Source organism: Cupressus sempervirens, chromosome 9, assembly GCF_028749045.1.
Source record: "Cupressus sempervirens isolate cs-2001-9-10 chromosome 9, ASM2874904v1, whole genome shotgun sequence".
In the NCBI taxonomy this organism is placed as follows: Eukaryota; Viridiplantae; Streptophyta; class Pinopsida; order Cupressales; family Cupressaceae; genus Cupressus; species Cupressus sempervirens.
This window is the reverse complement of record NC_143126.1, coordinates 274663607-274688931: the sequence shown is the minus strand read 5'-3', so window position 1 is coordinate 274688931 and position 25325 is coordinate 274663607.

Below are 25325 nucleotides of genomic sequence, written 5' to 3'. Positions count from 1 at the left end.
TAGCAATGAGATGACCTAAACTAGATGCAACTAAATTTCTAATTACATATCTTAATTCTAGCTAGTACTTGATCCTTCTTGATTGAATGTATCCTTTCAAATTCACAAGGATATTCTACTTATCCTTCTAATTTTCTTCCTCACTACACTAACACACTTCTAAATCTCAACTTGACCTTATAGTTATATCTTTCAAATTATTAAGTTGGCTCACATACAACTTAGAATAATTAATATTCATCTTCTTAGTCAAATAGAACCAATAGATAAAACAATTGAACTCAATATGCCAAAAATAGGAAAGTCCTTCGTTAGCCAACCCTGCTCGCTAGACACTAACCTAGAAATGATTTTCCTATGTTAACCAAGTGAACTTGATTAACATTGCATACTTGCACAAATCCTTTGGTAACCAAGTGAGCTCAGTAGACATCGGTTCCATCTAACTTTTGTTCATTAAATGAGTGAGCTTGGTTAAGAATTCATCTTCTACAGACTTTCCTTGGACACTTGAGTGAACTTAGTAGATACTACCTTCTGAACTAGGAAAACTCTAGATTTCTCAGTACGCATAGAAAACTATCTTCAATGCTCAAGTGAGCTCAACACCCACTAACTGATGATGATATTGTTGGAATTATGATATATTTGTCATTAGTTACAACACTTATTTGATTCTGAATGCTTACCGAGCTCATACCGAGCATTCCTTTAGAAAATGAGCATATGGGCAGTTCAGCAGTGTTTGCCAAGTTCATAGTGGTTACCGAGCAAAACAGTGTTCTCCAAGAAGTTAGTGGTTACCAAGCTTCATATTTTTTACTGAGTGATGAAGGTAAATGAAGAACTTAGTGTTTACCAAGTGATCAAGGTAAATGAAAAAAACTTAGTGTTTACTGAGTGATCAAGGTAAATGAAGAACTTAGTGTTTACTAAGTGATCAAGGTAAATGAAGAACTTAGTGTTTACTGAGTAAACAAGGTAAATGAAAGAATTAGTGTTTACCAAGTGAAGAAGGTTATCAATGGATTCAGGTTTTACCAAGTGACACAATATTCACCAAGTCACCAATGGTTATCGAGTTTCAAGCTACTTATAATGGTCAGTATGAACCGTGCCTCTACTCTTACTGAGTGCATGATGATGCAATGTATTTTAGTGGATGCCGAGTATCAGAAGGTCATCAAGTCAATTTGAGGAACCCGAGTTTTCTACCATTTGGCCGACTCAGTAATGTTTTTTTCACTTGTGTTTGGCCGACCTTGTTAAGTAAATATTGGAATGGTGTATATGTGATGTATTATATCACTTGTACATATATAGGAAATTGGATGGGATTTTATTTTGCAATATTTTTGAGAAGAGAGAAAGTGAATCAACAACAGAACAGAGGAATACAGCAAGATCAACATTGGTGTAGAAAAGTTATATCTATCACATCAGGTGATCAAAGCATAAAGGATCTTATCAACAATTAGTTGTAACTAGATCCACTGCTTCATTCTAATAGGTGAATCAGTTTGTAAATCCTTTAATAGGGTAGACTTAGCAGTCTTTTGTATATCTCCTAACAGAGTGCATACTTCATTGTATGTTTGTAAATCCTCTAACAAGGTGGATCTAGCAATCCTACTTACTCCTAATAGGGCAGATCATTAGAAGTGATCATTGTAAGCCTTAACAGGCCAACTTTATACTGCAGTATTGAAGTTTTGTGGGCATCATCCCCACCCCAATTTTACTTTCTAATTGGAAGGTTTCTAGGTCACCAAATTAGTGTGTTCATATATGTTTATCTTTTCATGCATATAGTAGATTAGATGGATGGTGAATATGTTATTATGCAGAATTAATTTAAAGTTTTAGAGTTACTAATTCACCCCTCCCCTCTCAGTAACCTTGTTAGTCTTTATTATTTCCAACAATTAGTATTAGAGAATTGTGATTCTCAGGATAAAGTTTAATAGCTTGAGCAAAGATCAAGGACAATGGAGATATTCAAACTTGACAAATATATTGAGAATGAAAAGCTAGATCTGGAAATGGCCATGGCTCAAGTCAAAGAAGCAAAGGAGCATCTTTTTCAATCTCTAAAAAGAAGGAAGGAACTTGCAAGAGAAATGAATGATCATCATTATATTGAAGAAAAGATTGAAGACCTTTTATCATCAAGCAATTCAAATGAAGCCAATGAAGCAATCAAGGAACTCCTAGCAAAGAATGGTTCTCTGCAGGAAGAAGTAAGAAAGCTCAAAAGAGAACAAGAAATCCAATCCATTAGGCTATGTGAAGTTTTGGAACAGAGAAACAAGGCAAATGAAGACTTAGAGCTAAGAAATAATCAATCCCTTCAGCATGAAGATCTTGTAGGTCAACTATCTAATGCAAATGAAGAAATTATGAATCTAAGATCTGAGAATAAAAGTTTGAGAAATGATTTAATCACTGAAAGAAAAATCAATGCAAGTTTACAAAGTGATTTGAGATCTGAAAGACAAATCAATGAGAGTTTGAAAAATGACTTAAATGTTGAAAAGAAAGTCAATGAAAGGATGATAAAATCTCAAGAAAATATGGATCAATTGAATCAGAAAAATGAGCAAAATCTTCATAGACAAAAGGGTAAAGCTGGTCTTGGATATAAGGAAGAAGGTGAAACCTCTAAGCAAGGTGCTCAAAGGAATCAAAAACCCACTTGCAATCACTGTGGCAAGATAGGACATACATAAAACAAATGTTGGAGCAATGGTAAAGGAAAATTCAATGGTAAATGCTACAACTACAATCAACATGGTCACAAAGCGAATGAATGCAAAGAGAAACCAAAAGTTTTTCCCTTCTAAAGGTACAGTTGTATGGAGAAAAGATATTCCAGTTTTGTATCAGATAAATGAGTTTATTGCTGAAATGGGTATAAATTTTGATAAGGTAATGGATAACTATTTTGAAGACTTCAAAGAGAGGATGAATAACAGATTCATAATTCCTCCCAAGCTTGTTGAAGATTATAAGGGTGATGTATGCTTCATGGTTGACAGTGACAAGGTATACATTCAGGCAGTCAGACCCCGAGTTGCATGGGTGAAACCTCTTCCCTGTGAGGAAAATATTGATGAAGCCAGAGATATTATAGAAGCACTAGTAAATGAGCCAATAGACCCAAGGCAACAAATTTTTGGAACCTATGATGAAGCTAAGGCCAGAATTGAGCTTGAAATCAAGCTACCACGGGCCATAAGCAAGGGCAAGAGGAAAATAGCCAAATTGAAAACTTCGACTGGTCCTCTTATGCTCACCAAGGGAAAAGGTGAAGATGAAATAGGTGAAGAAGAAGAAGGAGGAGAAGAAGAAGGAGGAGAAGAAGAAGAAGAAGAATAATCTACAAAAGAACAACCAAAGAAGAAAGGTAAAGTAATCATTACCAAACCTAAGAAAAAGCCTACTGCAGTATTCACCAGAAGAATCAGAAAAGGTAAGCAAGAACCTATACTAGTCAGGCCTACACCCAAATTTGAGCAAAGGCTCAAACAATTGGAAGAAGGAGCTAGCATCACAAATTTCATTGAAATTTGAAACTAGAATAGATGCTGAGAAAATGCAGATTGAGGAACTGGTACTCAATAAGATGGGTAAATGGAAATACTCCCCAGACCAGATTGCCCCTCAAATCTCAAAAGAACTACTGAGAGATTGCAACCAAGATGGGAGTTAGCCACCCAAGTCTCACTAGAGCAGAAGTAAAAACTAAAATGAAAAGCCATGAAGGTAAAATGATGATCAGATTCCACACCTATTTGATTTTGATTAAAGACATTTAACATGTTGTAAATGATGCTACAAACATGTGGAAAAACATCTATCATCTACATAAGCCTAGTGAAGACCCAGTAGAAATCAAAGATGATGATAGCAACAATGATGATGAGTTTGAGAGCACTCCATCCATCATAGTCTCACTAGGAGAGCTACATGCACTGATGGAAGATAAAGAGGAAGAAGACAAGGAGGAAGAAGCTAAAGAGGAAGATAAGGAGGAAGATGATTTGGTGAAAATTGCAGCAACAGTGATTGCATCCCTTCCTGACTCTCCACCTAAAATTGTGACATCATCAAGGTTGGAGTTAGCTTCAGCAGGTTTGATAACATCTACAACAAATTTATCATCTGCACCTACCACATCTCAGCTCCAAGTATCATCAATGGAAGTGTCTACCACTTCACCTACTAAGCTACATCCCTCTTCTTCAGCTACCGAGCTAGCCTCCTCAGCTCCATCATAAACACTCGATATAGCAGTAAGTTCCACAATTTTGTCAATTCCAATTTGTTCTACAATTTTGTCAACATTTTCTACTTTAGATCACCATTTTTGGCAAGTACTCCAATTTTTAATCCAATATATACTCCTATTGGCACTCAACCCTCAAGCATCTCAGTTTTCACTGCTAGTCCTTCCATCTCTACTATTGTGTCTATTCCTAAGGTCAAACCAGTCATCATAGAAGTCAAAAAAAAGCAACCATTAAGGCTTATGATCACTGGAAAGGAAATTCCTAAAGATATTTATTTAGACATAGAGATAGTAATCCCAAAGATTGACTATGAAAATGATACCATTGAAGAAATGAGGTATGCTAGTCAACTAATTGAGATGAAGGCTACACAGAAGTAGCTAAGGTTTGAAAGGGATAAGGAATATAGAATAATTGAGAATGCTTGAAATATAATTACTGAGGCTATAGGTGTTGATGTTGATACTTCTCAACACATTTTGATACAATTAGAAGAGGCAGTCAATAAATTCAATGAGGATACCTCTGGTCAAGAAAAGTTGATGGAGAAGGCAAAAAAGAAGTTTGATAATAAGGTGCTCCAGCACATTGCTCAGCATATAACAATAAAATAGGTTGAATTAACCATAGTTTTGGACAACATTGAAAATTCTTTTAATAATGTAACATCTCTTTTTGCTAAGCTTTGTGATGTTACTGAGTATACTAAGGAGATAAGAGAGAAATTGAATAAGATAGATGAGGATCTGAAGGCAAGCACACAAAACCTGAAGCTTGACCCCAGTTCAAGTTCATCTCATCACCTCAGGATCAAATTTTTGTCAGAGAAGCAGGAAAAATTGTTGAGAGAAGAGGCAAGGATCTGATCTACATTGTTAGATATTCAGAATATGATCCTTCCCATCATGGACACAATGCAGAAGCACATTGCACATTCCAAAATATTGATCCATGACAACAATTTCTTTGTTGCAGAACATGTGATTAAACTCTTTGCAAAAGTTCAAGTAGCTATATCCACATGCAAAATCCTGCAAAAGAATTGGGATAAAACTTTCCAACTCATTCTCTAGGTACATTCTGAGTTTATCTAACATTTTGGTGTCTCTATGTAAATACATTATTTTATTCTTTCGCATTATTGTCAAAAAGGGGGAGAAAGAGATACCCAAGAAGAAATATTGGTGAGATAAATGTACAAAAGGGACAAAGAAATACTGTAAATAAAAGTCATATAACTCATGTAAATACCTTGTGCATATTGTATGGGGGAGTTATATGTAAGGAAGCCATGTATATTCAGCAGAATCAGTCATCAATATGTCAGATGTTGTATATAATTTTGGCTCATAAGTGTTTTTGGTCACTAATGCCAAAGGGGTAGATTGTTGGAATTATGATATATTTGTCATTAGTTACAACACTTATTTGATTCTGAATGCTTACTGAGCTCATGCTGAGCATTCCTGTGGAAACTGAGCATATGGGTAGTTTAGCAGTGTTTGCCAAGTTCATAGTGGTTACTGAGCAGAATAGTGTTCTCCAAGCAGTTAGTGGTCACTGAGCTTCGCAGTGTTTACCGAGTGATCAAGGTAAACAAAGAACTTAGTGTTTACCAAGTGATCAAGGTAAACAAATAAACTTAGTGTTTATCGGGTGATCAAGGTAAATGAAGAACTTAGTGTTTACCAAGTGATCAAGGTAAACGAAGAACTTAGTGTTTACAGAGTAAACAAGGTAAATGAAGGAATCAGTGTTTACCAAGTGAAGAAGGTTATCAATGGATTTAGTTTTTACTGAGTGACACAATATTCATCGAGTCACCAATGGTTACCAAGTTTCAAGCTACTTACAATGGTCAGTATAAACCGTGCCTCTACTCTTACTAAGTGCATGACAATGTGATGTATTGTAGTGGATGTTGAGTATCAAAAGGTCATCGAGTCAGTTTGAGGAACCTGAGTTTTCTACCATCTGGTTGACTCAGTAATGTTTTGTTCACTTGTGTTTGGCCAACCTTGCTAAGTAAATATTGGAATGGTATATATATGATGTATTATATCATTTGCACATATATAGGAAATTGGATGGGATTTATTTTGCAATATTTTTGAGAAGAGAGAAAGTGAATCAATAGAAAAACAAAGGAATATAGCAAGGTCAACATTGGTGCAGAAAAGTTATATCTATCACATCAGGTGATCAGAGCATAAAGGATCTTATCAGCAATTAGTTGTAACTAGATCCACTGCTTCATTCTAATAGGTGAATTAGTTTGTAAATCCTTTAATAGGGTAGACTTAGCAGTCTTTTGTAAATCTCCTAACAGAGTGCATACTTCATTGTATATTTGTAAATCCTTTAACAAGGTGGATCTAGCAATCCTACTTGCTCCTAACAGGGCAGATCATCAGAAGTGATCATTGTAAGCCTTAATAGGCCAACTTTATACTGCAGTATTAAATTTTTGTGGGCATCATCCCCACCCCAGTTTTACTTTCTAATTGGAAGGTTTCTGGGTCACCAAATCAGTGTGTTCATATATGTTTATCTTTTCATGCATACAGTAGATTAGATGGATGGTGAATATGTTATTATGTAGAATTAATTTAAAGTTTTAGAGTTACTAATTCACCCCTCCCCTCTCAGTAACCTTGTTAGTCTTGATTATTTCCAACAGATTTGACATTTTGTGTAACATCAAAGACAATATACAATTAATCAATTGTATTCAACAATCTCCCTCTTTGGCATTGATGGAAACACAATATGTCATAATACAATGAAATTTTTGGAGCAATAATAAGATAAGGAACATATCCTTAGTTTCATTCTGATTCTCATCCATGAGAGCTCCCTCTTTCAGAAAACTTCTATTTGTAACAACTTCTTCTGATAGCAGACTTCTCCCTCTTATAGAAAACTTCTCCCATTTTCAAAAAAAATAAGAATCTATGAGATATGATAGTAAACTTCTCCCTCTTTGACAATACATGCCAAAGACAATGTTTAGTGAATGTAAATGTACATTAAGTACTAATTTATTTACAATATGTCCTTATCAATACTATAGCAATTGATTGATCTTTAAGATGCTTTGGTTGATGGATCACTAAACTTCATTTAGTGAGCTTCAAATAAGGGAATGACCCCTAGCTTACCTCTTAGATATAGAAATGTATTAGGTAATGGCTTGGTGAATATGTCTACAATTTTTTCTTTTGTGTTCACATATTTCAATCTAACTTATTTTTCTTGCATAATTAAAAAGTGATAATTTATGGTAATGTGCTTAGTTTTGTTATTCATCACTGGATTCTTTGATATATTAATTGCACTAGTGTTATCATAGTATATATCACTACTACATCCTTGATCTCTATCTTCATTCCTTCCAATAATTGTTTAAACCAAACAATGTTAGAAAAATTAACTACTTTTGCCACATATTTTGCCTCTACTATGGACTGAGAGATACAAATTTTTTTCTTGCTTATCCAACACACTAGTCTTTTACCAAAAAAGAATGCTCCACCACTAGTGGTTTTTCCATCATCAAGACTCCCATCAGTGAATACCTTCAAGTCCAAATTGCCTCCAAGTTTGTACCATAAGTTGTAGTTTCAATACTTTTAGATATCTTATGACTCTCTTGATTGCCATCATGTGATTTTCTTTTGGATTTGTTGAGAATATTTCCACCATACTGATTACTAATGCAATATTAGGCCTTGTATGCACTACATACTACAATTTTCCAATCATTGATCAATGTATGATCTGATCTAACTCATTGTAATCATCATTTTTAGAAAGTGTATGTCCAATAGACATAGGGGTTCCAACTAGTTTTGAATCTTCCATTTAAAATTTCTTTAGTATCTCCTTGATATACTTAGATTCAGTCATGTAGATACCATCTTTCTTTTGCTGAATCTATAATCCAACAAAGAATTTTATCTCTCCAAACATTGACATCTCAAATTCTTTACTCATTTCTTCTGAAAATGCTTCACACAAGTCATCATTTCCTATGAATAAGATATCACCAACAAATATTTATGCTAACACAATCTTCTTGTCTGGTCCTTCTTTGATATATAGAGTACTATTATCATTTGTTCTCTAAAAACCAATCTATATCAAGCAATTATGAAGTCTTTCATACCAAGCTTTAGGAGCTTTCTTGAGACCATATAATGCCTTGTATAATTTGTAGACAATGTCCCTTTTTTTCGGATCTACAAAACCTTCTAGCTATTCAATGTAGACTTCCTCATTGAGAATTCTTGTCAAGAATGTAGATTTAACATCCATTTTATACACTATAATCCTTTGTGAGCTGCATATGCAAGTAGAGTTCTAACACCTTCTAATCTTGCAACAAGAGAAAAAATTTCACCATAATCAATACCTTCTTCTTGAGACTAACCTTTACATACCAACCTTTCTTTGTTTCTAGATTCTTTTCCATCTTCATTTAGCTTGTTTCTGAACACCCACTTTGTGCCAGTTACATTTTTATCCTTGGGTCTAGGAATAAGAGTCCAGGTTTTGTTCATCTCTATTTTTTCTATTTCTTCATTCATTTCTTCAGTCCAACTTTCATTATCTAATGCATGTTTAACATTTCTAGGTTCAAATTCAGCAAGTAAACATGTACCTTTTAATTTTCTTCTTGTCATTGTTCCATCCAATTTGTCTCCAATAATTTGATCAAGTGCATGATGCCTTATGACATATCTTGCTAACATAGGTTCTTTGGATTCAAAATGAGTTTCACTAATCTCATTATGAACTTTAGTATCAAGCTTGGGTCCCACTATTTTTAACTTGAGTCCATTAGACTTGGTTTGCTCTTGAAGTAGCTCAGTAGCCTCTAACTATGACTTGGGTCCTTTAGACTTTGACTTAGGTTGCACTGTCTACAACTTGATAACTACTGGAGATTTAGGGGACTTGGGAGGTGAAGCCTTCTTTCTTTCAGATAGATTTGGTAGGGTATCAAGTTCATAGTAAAAAAATCTTTTATAATCCTCTAGTTCTTTATTTCTTTCTTCTTCATTCTTTTTTGCAAACTCATCGATTCTCACATGGGCACTTTCTATGATTATATTAGTAGACAAATTAAAACATTTGTATGCTTTACTTCTACAAGAGTATCCTTGAAATATGCCTTCATCACCTTTCACATCAAATTTTCATTTTCTAGATTCTTTCAAGCTATAACACTTACTACCAAATACTTTCAAGTAAGTTACATTAGGTTTGTAGCCATACAATAGTTGATAAGGAGTTTGATTTGAATATTTCCTTAGTTGTACTCTATTCAAGTATGAACTGCAATGTTGATTTCTTTTTTCTAGTAGTTGATTGCAACATTATTTTCTATCATCAATGTTTTTGCACAATCCGTGATGGATATGTTCCTTCTTTTAGCCATACCATTTTGCTGAGGTGTACCAAGGGTTGATAGTTCTCTTTTAATCCCTCTTTCAATGCAAAAATCATTAAATTAATTTGAGATGAATTCACCACCTCTATCTAATCTCAAGAATTTCAATCTTTTTCTAGTTTCTTTTTTCTACTCTTGTCAAATACCACTTGAATTTTTGAAAAGCTTCAAATTTTCCTTTTAGAAACATTATAGTCATCATTCTAGAATAATCATCAACAAAGAGAATAAAATTTTTTTCTCCACTATAAATCTCTATTCCAATGGGTCTACATTATGTACAAGTTCTAAGACTTCTTCTGAATGATAGTTCTTTCTTTAACTATCTTTCCCATCTTACCAATTTGGCAATTCTTGCATAGGCCCATATTTTCTTCAAACTAGGAATACCTCTTACTCTTTTATGTTTTCTTAACCACATTATCAAAGTTTACATGACATAATGTTTTTAGCCATATCCATTATTCTTCTACTTGAGCAATAAGACATGAACTTGAGCTGAGATCAAGATAAAATAGATTACCTTTTGTTTTTTTGCCAAATCCAACTAGATTTCCTTTTTCATCCAGAAATTTGGCATTTCCGTCCATGAATTATACCTTGAATCCAATGTCATTCAACTATGCCATACTCAGTAGATTATTCTTTAGTCCTTCAACCCAATAAGCATTATCACATATAAGTTCATTGGTTAATGAGATATGACCTTTTCCTTTTATCTAACAAGGTTCACTGTTTCCAAATCTTACACTAGCTCCATCATAATATTCCATGTCTTCTAGTCATATGATGTGAACAACCACTATTAATAATCCATGTATTATTTTTTCTAACATGAGAGATAAGTGCCATTTTATCTCCATTATCAGATTCATCTTTTACAACAATATATACCATTTCATCTTCACTATTATCAAAAATTTTAGCCATAAAATAAGATTTATTACCTTTTTCCTTGTAGTTCTTGTAATTTTTGAATTCCTTCTTGCCTTTGTACTTATTACTTTCTTTATCATCCTTGTTTTTCGTTAGAGTAAATAATTAATTTACTAATTATTTATTCTATTTACTTAAGCTTACTTAGGTAAATGCATTTTATTTATTAGTTGCAGTCTAGGAGTTTTTTATAAGTTGTTGACAATACGGGAGTTTGTTCTCTCCTAAGTCATACTTATCCTCTCACATTTTTCAAGGACTTTCCACCTCATGTGGATGTATGCTTAGTTGTCAACCTTATCTCCTAGCATCTTCTAGCTTGTTCTAGGAGATTCTTGAAACTCTTTATATTTGAGCTCCCTCATTGTATTTTCACAAAAAAACTCATTCTTGCATATTGTAAATACATATTTTCTTGTGTTTACATATTTTCTTCTCTCTCATGTTCATTTAGGGTTTTTCCCTAGCTCCTCGATCTTCCTTCCTTGGCTTCTCTTTGATATGTTTTCGCATGCAGGTGATCTTGGGTGTCTTCGAAGTTGGATTTCATAAACTCCAACAATTTCCTCTATTGGGACACCTAGTAGTAATATGACCAACTTCTTCACAAGAAAAGAAGATTAGAGGAATCTTGCCTTTGTACCTTTTTTTGCTTTTGGAGTATTTCTTTGTAAGTAGGGCTTCAGCAATTTCAAGATCACTGTCAAAAATTTCTTCTATTTCTTCTTCACTTCCTAATTGATTGGCATTTGATTTCATTATCTTTTCCTTGAGTGAGATCTTGGCTTCAAATGCAAACTCAATAGTTCTAGAGCTAGAAACATAGCCATCATAGTTATCCAAATTAAAAGTTGTTAATCTTCTAACTAGATCATCCAAGGCTATTTTATTATTTGGATCACATCTCATCTCTTAAATAACTGATACTCTAATTGCATAAATAGGAAAAAGAGCTCCAAGTACCTTGCTTACAATAGTTTGTCATCAATGTCTCCTCTAGATGCTTGGATTGTGCTCACACTTATTTTGATTCTTTACACATGTTTTGTAATACTTTCATCTTCTCTCATTTTCATCTGACCAAAATGACCTCTGAGGCTTTTGGATTTGGTCTTACATTTTCATGTCCTCCATAAATTTATTTTAGTTTGGTCCACATTTCATGAGCAATTTTATAGTCTTTTACCTCATCAAATTCTACATAACTAAGAGCAGATGCAATATCAATCATCATGATATTATGACTTTTCTTTCTCAGGAATGTCTTCAACTAATAATATTCTAGTGGGAGTCTTGTATTCAGAATCAAGATATTTACAATGTTAATCACTGATGATAGCCAAATGTAACCTCATAAGTACTTTCCATGTTGCAAAGTTATCTCTGTTCAACTTGGGAATCTCTCTTTTGTAAGACATACAGATCTTTAGCTTAGGTCCTTAAAATATTCTTTACAAGCACCAAGAGATCTGATACCAATTGTTAGAAATATAAGGGGAGTAACTAAGAGGGGATGGGTGACTCAGTTACTACAAAAATAAATCTCAAATCCAATATATGTTAGTACAAAATAATTTTGTCAAAACTTAATTTTTTTGATACTTGGCAAATAAAGAAATGTTGTAAGTAGGTAAATACTAAGAATGCTCAATAACTTATTAACATAAAAATCTTAACATTTTATCAGTGATTATCTTTAACTTAGTTTCAAGCACAAAAAAAAATAGCATGAATACATTTGACACCGAGATTTAATGTGGAAACCAAATTTGGGAAAAACTACCAATTGCAACTAGTTACTATTTTCACTCTTCTAAAGTGAGCCCTATTTAGAGCCAACCCTATTAAAGGTTACAAAACACACTATTAGGTGTGACCCTATTAGAAGATTTAATCGCCCTCTTAGGAGTGGCCTTGTCAGAGGTCTTTAAACAATTCAATAGAATTGTCACCTTGTTAGAGGATTTACAAATGGCTATTAAGAAAACTCTATTAAGAGATTTAGATCACTACTACAATGGTTAGAGAATAAAAATGAGATGACCTAAATTGGATACAACTAAATTTCTGATTATAGATCTCAATTCTGACTAGTACTTGATCCTTCTTGATTGAATGTACCCTTTCATATTCACAAGGATATTTTTCTTATCCTTTTATTCACTTCCTTACTACATCATTAGATCTTAAAAAATCTTCCATGCACTCCCACACTTCTAAATCTCAACTTGACCTTATACTTATATCTTTCATATTGTCAAGTCAGCTAATATACAACTTAGAATAATTAATATTCATCTTCTCAGTTGGCTAGAACTAATCGATAAAACAATTGAACTCAATATGCCAAAAATAAGAAAGTCCTTTGTTAGCTGACCCTCCTTGGTAGACACTAACTCAGAAATAATTTTCCTATATTAACCAGGTGAACTTGGCTAACAATAAATAATTTCACAAATCCTTGGGTAACTAAGTGAGCTTGGTAGACACTAGTTCCATCCAACTTTCTTTCATTAACTAAGTGATCTTGGTTAACACTCATCTTCTACAAACTTTCCTTTGATGCCCGAGTGAACTAGGTAGATACTGCCTTCTAAACTAGGTAAACTCTAGATTGTTCAGTAGCCATAGAAAACTATCTTCAATGCCTAAGTGAGCTTGGCACCCACTAACTGATAATGATATGACATTTTGTGTAATATCAAAAATAATACACAATTAATCAATTGTATTCAATGAGGAGATGGGTCATTTCATGGAGATAAAAGATTATCAAAATGATGGCTTGCATCCCCCTCCTATAAGTAGCGAGCCTAACAATATTGTATTGGATCAAGAGATAAAAAATGGTAAAGGGGATCTTGTTGGGAAGGTATACTTTATGCCTAAATATGTTCAAATTAATTATAAACTCCATGAGCATAATAAATCTATCAAGGATAAAGAGAATGAGAAGGTCAGTAGGATTGTGATGTTTCTCCATAAAGGTAAATTGAAAGAAGATATTTCCCTTTAGATTGACTATTGGTTGTATAATGAGATTTTTTTTCCAAAGAATAATGTTGGAGAGTTGCATGGAAACCTTGAAAATGAAAAAATAAAAAAAATGAAGTTGGAAGGCAGAGTTGGAATATCCTTGATAAGCACATGGCTTACAAAGTAGAATTAAGGAAATTGATCAAAGATAGTGGTCAAAAAATGGACATGGTGACTTCTATTCTATATTTGGTTGTCATGAGAATTGGTAGAAGAGCTAATAAGGAGAATATCTCTCCTTTTGTTTCCTAGCTGATTGGTGGTCCCAATAAGTATACAAGGCAGATCACAAAAAGGGCCATTGAAGTTGCTTGTGGTTTGACTATAAAAGACCTAATTTGAGATGCAGCTAACATTAGAAAATAAATTATGAAGGCAACAAAGGATTTGGTGTAGGACATCTCTATTTTTGCTGGTCTTGGTCGCTGGTCCTAGATTTTGGTTTTGGTATTTGTAGTTAGTCTTGTATTAGTTTTATTATCCTATACTATAGTTCTTTTTATTTGTACTTAGGTTTCATGAAGTGCCTCTCCTATTTGATTTTTGTAATTCATCATGATGGATGCAACCTTATTGACCTTTCTTTATAATTGATCATTATTGGGACCATGAGTGGTCTACACCCTTGAGGTGATTAGATTTATGTTATTGTATTAGTTGCTTTTATTATGCTTATGGTTGGTTTATGAGATTATGATGTGTTATATGGTTTTGCTAAGGTTTGTACCAGTGGTTACCAAGATTGATGTGGTATCATGATGTTGTTTTGTGATTACCCTAAGATGTGTGCAAAGATTGCACTATGTATTATTATCCTACTATACTTGACTAGATTCTTATAGCAGTGGTTAGTCATGTATTTGACCATGTTCACTTATATGTTTTAAGTATCTTTTTATGTTATTTAATAATTGTTATTAATTCTATTATTAAATTCTTAAAATAATTAGAAATGAATTGTCCATGTTGGATTCATTAGTTATGTGCTATCGATATTTACCTTGTTCATTTCAGTAATTTATACAAAATGGGCTATTTAAATGATTATTTAAATTAAATTAATTAGATTCTTTAATTATGTGATTTCACATAATTATCACTTCAGCTATTATTATAGTCCATCTACACTTGATGGTGTTCGCTATTGTGTGGGACCTTTTATCCCTGGTAGTGGCACATAGAATTATTGATTAGACCTTTCATGTTGAGCCAATATCGTCCATATATGGGCAATGTTTCTTATTTTTATTTTAATCCTCTAGAAATTTTTAAATCTAGATTCATTATGCATTATGTGATTAGATCCATGAGCATGTCTATGCATTTAGGATAACACATACATCACAGAAAAGATTAAATAAAATAATGTTTAATGGGAGGGATTTTAATTATTTGATTTAATCTTTATTTTATTGTCAACTAATTTTCCCTAGTTGGATTCAAATTCAATTGGAATCACCTAATTTAATTTGGGTTAAGGGAGCCAATTAGATTATTTAATTTAAATAATTTGACTAATATGTCAATTTGCAAAAGTGCATATATTAGCCAAAAGTGAGTTTAATTCTCACTTCTTACTTTGTTATTTGAGGATTTTGAAGGAAATTCCTCCAAACCCTCTTGTGATAAATTATAGTTTTTGTTTGTTGTGGAATTTTGGCTTTGTGGATTGTTGTGAGGCCAGTCTCATTGGATTTGTATTGGGATTGCTCCACTATGTCAATGGTTTCATTTAATTAGGCATCCTCATTGTTTTATAGTGGTATTTCTCATTTTTCCCTCTTGGCTACAAGGTAGGGCTTTGGAGTTTTATTGGTTTTACTTTGTTTCATATTCTTTTTTGTGTTGCTAAATGTTAGGGAGTGGAGAACTAGTGTTCCCCTCAATTTTATGCATTCATAGCACCCGGTCAGACATGGGTGAGCATTTCTATTTTGTGGGAAATTAGAAATGCAAGTTTAAGTGTTGTTATACTGCAGGATTTCTGTGAAGTGTCTGAGTCCATGATTTTATTTGAAAAGTGTGATGTTGGGTAGATTTAATTAGTGCATTTTCAATTTTTTTGATTTCCAAGATGTTTTAGTTTTGGGTGTTTTGGCATTGTCTCATTTTGTGTTCCATCAAGGATTTCACCCATTTATTTGTTTAGCTTATTTAGAATTTTGATCTTCTAGCCCTTTCCTTAATGATTAGGATTGTGGAATTAGAATGGTTATAGAACATTCCAGAGTATTTTATTTGTCGAGTCAAACTTGTGTTTCCATAGTGCATTTTGTGGACTTGAGTCTTTTGGTGGATTTTCTAGATTGGGAATCTAAGCCTATTTGGTGAATTTTATTAGACCCTTGGTGTTGTGACCCTATTCTTGAATTGAGATTTTATTTTTGTTATTATCCAAGAACTTTGAGTTTTGGTCTTTCTATTCTTACCTTTATATGCATGCCACCCATATTTTGGTGGGATTTTTGCATTTTTTCCTTGGATGGTGGAAATGGATTATATTCCATGTTTCCTTGCATGTTATTTTTCCCCTTCATGGACATTGGGATTCCTATAGAAACTATACTCCTAGATTTAGGCTGGTTGAGTGAGTTCATAATGCTTGTGATTTATTGTGCATTGGGATTCATGTAGAATTTGTACTCCTAGATATAGATTGGTTGAGTGATCTTGTTTTACTTGGTATTTTGATTGTGTCTCATCCATTCTTTGTTGATATGATCATTGTGTAGTCTTTATTCCCACACACAAGTACGTGAGCATGCACTTGTTGGGTTCTTGCAAGACCCAATCTCTTAGTTACTTATAGTAGAGTTATGTTCATTAGGGTTAGGTTGGGAAACTGCATTACCTTTAGGAACTCATCGTGTGATGAGCATGGGTATGTAGGGTAGACTGGTGAGGGTCTTCTCTCATAACTTGGGTTGTGTTCCCAAAAAGGTATACATGAAGAAGTTTCTAATAATTGATAACTAAATGAAATCTTGGTTAATTAACTTAGATAAGAAAATACTATGTACATGTATGGCTCATCCAAAGGTATGTGCTTGTCAGTTTACCTAAGGGCCTAATGTCTATGCAGTTCATTCCATGACATAACACTATGGCCTCTTGAGGGAGTGTTTCCATTGGGTGTTTAGCTTGGGCTCCGTGATGTAAAGCAATCTACTCTCCACTATAATCCCTACATAGAAAACCCATAGAGTGTCTAATCAGGACCTATTGTATTACATTGTCACATGCTCTTCATTTTAGTCCTCCATACTATTTTATGTGACTGTTAGCCATGGATGACTATAATGTTTGATTATGGTTATGTCTTTATCTCCATCAACATGATGGGAGTGGTGTTGTAGGCTACCACATGGTTGGAAGGTGTAGCTACCCATACTACTGGGGACTAGTATACATAGATGGTCTATGTCTAGTTTGAGGACAATATTGGATATTTTCTTGGTACTTTAGTGTATTTGGAGTATGTTTCCTTGTGATTTATGTTTTTCATTGGATGTATTTAATATCATGTTTAGATGATAGTATTTTTAACTTGATGCATTCATAATTATGATGGTGTATCATATGGTTGAGATGATATTCCTTACCATCACTTTGGAAAGTTCTTCTATTGATAGATTAGCATGGTTAGGGGTATTTTCCCTTATTTTATTAATGATAGTATTGGTAATAATGGTTTCATGATACAATGCCAACTATGTTGTTGGCAATTTGAGATTCATGCTCAAGGGATGACTAGGGCCTTTGAGCTCTCATGATGGTACTATAGATGGGAGGAAATAAGAACAATTATTTTTAGTTTGAAAAAAATGTATTGGCTTTTATTTATCCTTGTTCCAAGGATCTCTAGGTAGGGCATTACATTCCAGGTCCTTAAAAAACCTAGTTTTCTTTTTGGTTTTTTGTTGTAACTATAGGTTCTTGGTCCTTGTAAAACCTACTAGATTTTGTTGTTCATAATTTGATTTTGGTTTTTTGTATGGGGCTTTGGTTCCCCTCAAAACCTATTTTTACCTTAATCCAAAAAAAAAAACACATAAAAAACAAGTCACTTGTTAGGGTTAATGTTGATCAAATCAAAGCCATATCACAAACAAGAAACTAGTTATGGTTAGATCAAAAGCAATGTAAATTAACTCAAAACCCTAAAAGATCAAGTTATTTCTAGTAAATTAGGTCTTCAAATGATCAAACAATCAAATTATATCCACTATGCTTCAACTTAAGCTTCACCTTGTCTCAATTCACCAAAGGTGATCTACCTCTACCCAAAAGCACTCTACAACCTTCCAAAAGCACTTTTTCTCCTAAGAAGCACTATGCCTCCTCCCAAAAGCACTTTTCCTCCTCCCAAAAGCACTTTGCCTCCCTAGAAGAAATCTTCCTCCACCCAAAAATGACTTACAAGCCCTAAAGGTGACCTCCAAGTTCTATTGGTAACTCTATAGGTGATTTTGGGGTAGAATAGTTATAGACAAGAAGGGGAAAGGTAGAATAAGGGGTCTAGCCTCATGGTGGGTACTAAATTTATGTGTAGAATATTTGTACCTACAAATAAATATACTTAAATATGATATTACATCATTATGATTTATTACATGAAATATATCAAGATTAACACATAAAAAAACCTAGAGATCATTGTATTGCTCTCTAACTAAGGAATGATTTTGTAAATGAACTTAATTGCCCTCAAAATTAAGTCCAAATTGGCGACATTTACACCCCTAGAATATGCGATTCAATATAAATGAGAAAATGCAAGAGGTAATGAACTATGAATGAAAATCATATGTTCATTTACCAAATTTAAAACATAAGGTGATCTAAATGAGCTAATAGTTCTCTATAATGACAATGCAATAAAGAAATCATGGCCATAATGGCAGCATGAGTATACTTTCTAAAATGAACAGGGCATATCAATGTGATATCATAGCCATGCAATTATAAATGAGAGGCTCATATTTGTAGCATGAGAATGCAAATGAGGGGGTGGCTATTTGAGCTCCAAAACCATCTCTTTGATAGGAATTGAGGTCAAATGAGTGCCTAAGATTTAATGTTGGTGGAGGGTTAGGATGCAACATGTGATTCACCCTCATTGGTGCATGTAACTACCTTTTGTCTACTTGTCCCCTTTAATATGGAATGTAATTAGATGGGATTTATAATTCCTTTATATTAATTACTCAAGAAAAGTGCATTTGATTGTTTGATTTAATTAAATGTGCTACATAATTAATTCTTGATTTAAGAATTAATTGATATATTTGTTCATTTGATTGAATATTTGATGAATTATGTCAGTTATTGAGTCTGTATTATTAGATATTATTTCTTGATTAGGAGAAAATAGGGTCTCTAGTCTATAGGACCATTTTAGGGTTATTACACATGTTGTTTGGTTTCTAGTGTGTGGCATTTGGATTATTACTTTTAGAAGCCACCTAGATGGCCCAACATCTATTGATGATTAGCAAGGTATGATATCATGGCATGTTTTTTTGTGTTTATAATCAATATATACTTTTAATAGCTATCATGTGTACCTTAGTATTGGTTGATACCTAATTACTTTGTTGTAAAGTATGGGTTATGTAAAATAAGTGTGATAATATGTGAATGTCATATATCAAAGTAGAGTTGAAGGTTTGGTTAGATTCTTTGATAAAGGTATGAGTCAAATCTATGGTTATTCCTTATGTACTTCATTCTAATTATAAGGGAAATTTGGTTGTCATGAATTAGTTCATGTAAGGTAAATTTAAGGTTTCCCTTTTTAGATAACTAGTCCTCTTGAAGGTAGCTTTAACCTTCACCCTTTGAGAAATTTTCTTAGATAGAGAGCCTTTTGTTCTCATCACTCCTAATAGGGTTGTGAACCTTTTAACATGAGTTATTTCCTTTAATATGGACTTATACTTTATCATTTATTGATGTACTAAGGGCATTGTATTGACTCCTAATAGGTTAGATCTCGTAACAAGGACATTTATCCATTAGTACAATGATCTTGTGGTTATTATCCCCACTAGGATTTTTTTCCTTAACAAGGTTTCCCTTAAAAACATAAATCGTATGTCTTATGGTTTTGGATTATATCTTGTTCACCTATCTTTGAATTTTTATATCTTTCATTGATGAGTTGAGTAAGAATTATAAATTTTATAAATATAGCACACAAGTGATCCCCCCCCCCCACACCAACCCCAATTTTTAGTTGTTTTGTGTAGATTATTATTCCTAACAATTTGTATCAAAGCTTGTAGTCCTCTTGTAGAAGAAAGATTAACTACTCAAGGAGATCTATAATAGGAAGTTATAGGAAAGATCATCCTAAGTTTGATTGTGTTGACTATGAAAATTAGAAGAATAAGATGAGGAATCATTTGATCTACATAAGGATTGAATACTAGTTAATTACAAAGAAGAATGAAAATATCAAGACAAATGATGAATTGGAATCTAGTTAAAAAGGCTAAAAGGAAGAAATTTTCTTGTAATATGGTTTCTAGAGAAACTTTAATTAGTGCACTATCAGAATTAGAGCTTACAAATGTTAAGGGGCTTGATTCTACACATGAGATCATAGAAAAGTTGGAAGGACTATATGAAGGAGACAAATATACTAAGAAAATTAAGTTATAGAATTTGAAAGTGAAGTTTGAAAGTTTTCGTATTTGTAACATCTGACAAACTAAAAAATTAATTAACAAAAGAAGTAAATAATTTATATATACTTTGATGGCCTTAGATTTGTGAGAAAAAATTTTAGAATACCGTTCTAAGTTCTAATGCATTGCCCATGTTGATGTTGTAATACTTCTTGTAAGCTAACTCTTGCAAGAGATTACAAAATGCTTTCAATATTTTTCATGTCATGTGGAATTTTTACATTGCTTCTTCTATAGTGGTATTTTCAATGTGTTCCACATCATTTGAATTTTTACTTATTTGAATGACATGGTCACAAATCTCCACACAACTTGGTAGAAGGTGGTTTGACAAAAGCATAATATTACTTTTTCCATTTCCCCTCCAATTCATAGATGTTGACATTTCACTTAATGTTGGGGCATCTTTGTTAGATTCATCGCTTGAAATATCTATAATTAGTTGAGGTATTTGATTATTTTTGTAACCAGGAAGTAAAAGATAGTGGATAAAGTAAGAAATGTACATTACACCCTAGAAATAGAGACCAACCAATCTAAGTGTAACAAATTTAGGAATACACAATACCCTTTTCACACCAACAAAAACATTCAAAGGATTTAATTAGGAATAGTAGAATACCTATAAAAAATACACAAAATGAGAGTTGAACAAAGAGAAATTGGAGAGAATCACATAAAAGACATGTAAATATTCCCTAACATGTAGAGGGCTTCATGGAAATAGAATAATAACAAAATAAATATTCTCTAAAGATTGAATGACAAATACATACTTCTTTGTACTTGAACAATTTGTACCTCTACTACTTTGAAATGCTAATTGCAAACTATTTCTATACAATGGGAAACAATAGAAATAGTGACACTGGGAGATTAAATTTGAACTTAATTCAAATTAATATGAAACATAATTTTTAGTGTGTGAGTGTTCTTATATTTGTGGTTCTTTGAAATACTATGTCTATATATTATAGGCGAGAGTTCAACACAAGAGAAGATTTATTCCAAGTCTTTTAGAAAATATTTAAAACCTCAAAATGATAGACAATTTTTTTATCATTTTTTTTACAGTTTTTACAATTAATATGAATGTATTTTATTTACCAAAAAAAGAAACAAACTTTTTAATATTATCAGTTTGTTTATATTTTTAATAATTTTTTTCAATTAATAAAAATATTTTTTAAAAATTATTATAGAAGTTTAGGAATATTATTATTTTTAATTTTAATGTTGGTGTTTTTAATTAATAAAATACATAATTTTTATTCGTTAACTTATAGAAAATTTCTATTTGTTTTATTATCAAAATAAAAAAGATTGAGAAAATATTTATTTAACTTTTAATATAAAAAGGAAATTTTAAAAGTGTTATATAAATATTTTGAAGATATTGTTCTTAGTTACTCTTCTAAAATGTGAAGATGTTATGTTTTTTTTATTTTTTCAGTTAATACAATTTTTTAATTTATTATTATAGAAACTTTGGAATATATTTTTTTTTTGTGGAGGGGGGGTGAGGGGGTTGGGGGGGATGGGAGGGAAAAAGTGGCAAGTGGTTGGTATTAAAATATAATAAAAACTAGTTCAAAAGCTTATAGAGGAAAGAACCAAAAAAGAAAACTTCCAATCCTCATGAAATACAAATAAATTTTGATGTTTGAAATGAAACTAGACTAAGGAAGGAGCTTTTAATGGCCTTACAATTTAAAACAAGAGCTCAGAACAAGTAATGTCACCTCAAGTCCACATACAAGTGCTTAATAAATCACCCAAAGAAGCCACTCATAGTTCTTATAACCCTAGATCTCAACAACACAACCAATTTGTACCAACGAATGATGTTCTCACTTTCAAAAGCACCAACTAAAGTTTGCATAAGGTAATTATGCCAATAATTCTCAAAGAGGAATGTTTGAGAGTGAATTACAATCTCAATATCATCATCATCAACTCCATAGAGGTAGTATGCTTCTATAATATTAATACCCTTATTAAACTTGGTAACAGAGTCAACTATAATATTTTCTCACCATCCAATCTCTAAATTCTCCTCCAGAAGTTGTTAGAGTGATATAGCTCAGGGTACCTATTGGAAAGCCTTGAATATGTTGAAATATGGTAGGGTATTTATAATTTGTAGGTAGAATTTTTACTTTATGTTTGTGCTCAAGTGGCAACACAAAGGGACCTCCAACAATAACAGTCTCCATATTAGCAAGTGTTATGTCTTTCCCTACTTCTATCGCAGCAATAGCTATCTACAAAAAGATAATTAATGGAGAAAAAAGGATTCCATACTATGAAATAAGGCTTCTTTCTATGCAATGTTGAAGCCACATATTTGTTAGAAATAGGAAATACTGAGGAGGAGACAAGGGTGGGACGTGAATCAATATTTCACAAACTTTTTGCCAATTATGAATAGCATTAACAAGCTTATAATTAATGCAACACATAACACCATATTTTATTAACTAGGGAAATCATGGCCAAGGGAAAACCCTATTGGTGATGGTACCCACAAATTGATCCACTAATCAAAAGTATCTTGTAAAATAAATTGACCCTGTTAAAAATCTATTACATCAATATAGTGTCTTAGTCCTTGTTAGAGGACTAGGCCTTGTTAGAATCCTTAACCTCATTAAAATTTGTTTCAACTCTATTAGGAGTACACTTATAGAATTTATGCAAGGTGAGCCCATTACCCAAACATGGGTAAAAGCATAGATCTATGTCACCGTTTATGATACCAAAACCTATTTTGATCAAATCTCGTTTCTCTATCAAAACTCTTTTTTTTTTTCAAAAACTAAAAATACCCTTTTGTAGATCTCAGATTCAATATCATTATTATATAAATTTTTGAGTGTTTTGATTAGTTATAATATGTTTTAATCTCAAAATATTATAAGTTGATACTTTAACATTTCAGAAGATGCTCCCTCAAAAAAGGAAAAAAAATAGTAAATCACATTAAAAAATTGAAAAATCATATTTATCTCTAGAGGAGAGAATCCTCTTCATGAATATGTAATTTTTTTCAAGAAGGTATAGATTTGATAGGGAAGTTTTGATGGGAGGAATAAACTATTGGATTCTGATAAGGTCAAACTTGAGTACTTATAACAAAGAAGATATACATCAAAAATAATTATTTCTTTTTTTGTTCCCTAGCTATACATGTTATCTACAAGATATTTTCAAATCAGAACAAAAATTGATGATTTGCATATACTTGTTTGATGAGAACTGCATGCTATATTTTTTACAGTTTAAAAAGGGACTTCAAAATAAAATAACATGAATTAATTCTTACTCAAAAATATTCTAAAAATTATAGGCATAAAATTCATCCAATTCTACACATTTTGTTAGTTTACATCATCTTCATATTCTAAACACAAATACCATTTTTTTTTTGTCATTAATGTTGAACTGTTGCATGCAATATACAATGATATTTAATATACAAAAAGATAAATACAAAAACCTCTTTACAATTGTTGATATCTTCAATATTTGATTTTGTCTTTATAGATCACTATATCAACTTTGCATACAATTTTTTTTTCTTTATACCTTACTTTCTTGTCTTGACATCTTTAATACTTCCACATGTGTCTCAAAACACAAAATCATCTCTTTCTAACTTAGAGTTAACATATAGGATTCTATCCCTAATTAGTTAAGTAATTATTTTGGTAAAAAAAAATCCTTAACCTAAAATACTCATTTCCTTATCTTTACTATGTTCTATCTATTCAAAACTACAACTAGAAAACTTGTCATAACTACGTATGTAATTTCCATTATAAAAAAATTGTGAATTGTGTTGTGGTATCCACATACTCTATACTATCCATACCTAAGTATGCACATACCATAAATGTCTATTTGGATTGTGTTGAATAAAATAGTTCATGTGCTGAGAAATAGACTCTATTGTATTTGGACAATTTTCTAATTCATTGTCACAAAGATTCATCTCCAAGATCTTCTCCCTTAATCTTGACTATATGTTTTCATAAAGGACAACATCATATTGTGTTACCTAGTCAATTTTCTAAAATCTCTCCCTCTGGCATTGATGGAAACATATGGAAAAATTGGCTAAGTCCCAAAATGCAAAATTCAAAATCTTCAAAAACTTGAAACTTCTATTATATGGCCAACAAAAATTTCAAAAACTATGGATCATCACATATACCATATTTACATATATAGAGATACTCCCCATTTGACTATAATTTATCTTCTATCTTCTACATTATATATGTACATACAATTTTCCTCACGCTACTCCCCCTTTGACATCAATGACAAAGGTGGTGACAAAACTTATATACATGTAAAGAATTGTGTTACCTTTTCCTTTATGCTAAGTTTGATATTCTAGAAATACAATTAGTAGAATGTTCCTTCAAATTTTTGAAATCCTTTTCCCATGTGTAGTTGACTACTTCAAACACACTGATAAGGGTACAAAGTGCATATGATGCACCTTCTATTAAAATCTAAATACTTAAATTTATCATACAATGTCTTAGCCTCAAGACATTCATCTAGTTGTTTATGCACATTGCTTATTTAAAACATCAAATTTTCCCTTAACAAACAATATCTTTATGATTATCTCTCTTTTCAACTCATTCAAGCTTCTATCATCATTGTAATTTTGGTCTCCAAGTCTTCAATCTTCATTTTGAGTAGTTATAGTTCATTTCCAATGCTTTACATCTCTTCTTTGTTTCCTTTTAGCTCCTCATTCATGTCCTTGATGAAATTGTATGGCAAGATGCACTATAAATACAAGGTTCTTCCTTCCATCAAACATCTCCTTAATCTCTTTAATATAAGAGTAAATTTATATTAAGTTATTTGTGATATTTATGCACATTGTATCAA